Source organism: Cupressus sempervirens, chromosome 7, assembly GCF_028749045.1.
Source record: "Cupressus sempervirens isolate cs-2001-9-10 chromosome 7, ASM2874904v1, whole genome shotgun sequence".
In the NCBI taxonomy this organism is placed as follows: Eukaryota; Viridiplantae; Streptophyta; class Pinopsida; order Cupressales; family Cupressaceae; genus Cupressus; species Cupressus sempervirens.
The window spans coordinates 222,294,359-222,296,606 of NC_143124.1; the positions used below are offsets into that span (position 1 = coordinate 222,294,359).

General features: G+C 37.5%; 1 pseudogene; it reads right to left on the reverse strand.

Moving 5' to 3' along the window:
- Nucleotides 1–455: 455 nt before the first annotated feature.
- LOC149546300 (translocase of chloroplast 101, chloroplastic pseudogene) lies at nt 456–2,248 on the reverse strand (annotated as a pseudogene).

Here is a 2,248-nt window from a genome sequence, read left to right on the forward strand (position 1 = left end):
TGTCATTATCTGATTCATGTTGACATCTATGGGGGACCCACATCTTCCTTTGCCAAGTTTCAAGTTTTCTAATGGGTCACTTGCTGGAATCTCCATTTTTTGAGAGTTCACTATGTTGCTTCCGGCGAAACCCTCCCATTTTTTGGTGGTGACATGGTGACCACCTAAAACTTCAACTTTTTCAGCACTGTTTCTAAGTTTTTTGACATCTTTCCGGTAACATTCTGATCATGCTAGCATCATCCCTTTTCCTGGTGTGTATTGGGTCAAAATTTTGTTTCTAGTCACCTCCAGCTATCTTTCACATCTAGGTCAGGCCCCACCACACATGCAGCTACCTTCCAAAATGAGTTGTCCTTAAGACACTATGTTTAGTATGTGTTTTAGTATTTAAAAAGAAAAAGATGCCACCATAAAAGAAATGCGGGATTAAATGTTTAACCTTCTCCCAGTGCTCAAGGTTCCTTTTTATCCTTTGTAAGTTGCTTAGAAACTAAAGTTGGTATGTTCTTAATAAAAAACATCCTCTCCATATTTACTCCATCATAGCCAGTATCATGGTCCCAACCATTCATGTCCAAAATTGGCCTGACAAGCCACTGATTGGGAGTATCAAGAAAAAGATACCTATAAGTAATATTGTCAGAGTCAAATGTTTGAGGCATTGTCACATCTAGCATGGGCATTAGCTCTTGTGGTGGCAAACCATCATCCTCTTCTTCAGGATTTGGTCTTGATCTATCATAATCTCGTTGCTTCTTCAATTTTTTTTGCCTTTTTAGCTCCTCTTTCCACTGCTTCCTCTAGAATAATCTTTCTCTTTTATACTTTTCATCAAAGTAAGCTTCCCTTTCTTCGTTGGTCAGTTTAGATAACTAAGATTTTGTCAAATACCTAAAAGGAGGGAGTTGATCATACTTACCTTTACCTTCTATGTCTGATAAATCATCCAGATCTATATCTGAATGAACATCTTCCCCATCCTCCTCTAGAGATTTCAGCTATGCTCTAGATTGCAAAAGAGAGGACAATAGAAAAGGCAATGGTGGAGCTTGTGTATGAAGCCCAAGTGGTTTTCTAGGAGTACTATCTTGCAATTTTAGAAGGGCATTTTCTTTAGCCAAGACATTTGATGAAAGGTACAAAAACAACAATTGGGGTTTCCAAACTTGTCCATTTGGTAAATCGTGCTGACTCTCCTTGTTTCTTCTATGTGTTGGGTGATTCTTCACAAGAGATATAGGATTCATGAGTCAAATGATACCAACTCCTTGGTGTATGGAATGTTGCACAATGTGAGACCACTAAGCTACAAACATCTCATAACTAAGAATTTATCCATTAGCTCCATCAGGCAGAGCTAATGTGGCATGAGTGAGAACTACAATGGTGTTGAACCAAATGGCAACCCCAAATGTCTCGGTGAAAATTTTGAGCAAAGGAAGATCATTTTAGTCCCTAATTTGCACATCAACGATCAAAATACAAAACAATATTTGGTGGACTTTTCTTGATAAATTTTTAATAGACAAAATAGTATTTTTATTTCTATGTTGATCAGCAGAAGAGGGCATGAGACAAGGTGTATCAATGATCCTGACCTTACTGCCATGAATGGTTCACATTATCTCCTTAACCTTGCATGTTGCTAGTTGAAATGCATTAGTTTTAGATTTAGATTCATCAAAAATAGAATTGATTGTGACACTCTTACCTACACTCGATTTCCCAAGAACCAAAATGTTACAAGTGAAATCCAAGTCCTCTTGCCTAGTAGTTTCTAGCTCCTCTGCAATTGCACTTGCTCTGTCAGAACTAAATGCCTCATTGGCACTTGCACCTCTTTTTAGTCCCTCAAAAAATCCCAACCTGTACAAAACTTGTGTAACAATAACATTCTGAGGAGTCTAACCTAATCTTTGAACAACACACAAAAACTTCACCCTAGTCATTTGGAGTTTCTCCTAAGGAATAATAGATGATGGAGAGAAAAAGAAGGTAGAAGTACTTCAAAGTTTTTAGCAAGAAAAATCTTTGCATCATGTCATCCTTTTCACCACTGTTCACATCTCTAAGTCCCACATAGCCGGAGTCAATCCGTGATTGCTTTTGAAATGCTTGAAATATATCCCAACCCCACTCTCTATATGTTTCAAAAAAAAAAAAAACTTGCATCAACATCTTTGTTGAAATCTAGTGAGTTGGTCACCCCTTCTTTTGCTTTTTGAAATTTCTCATCTAATCCCAT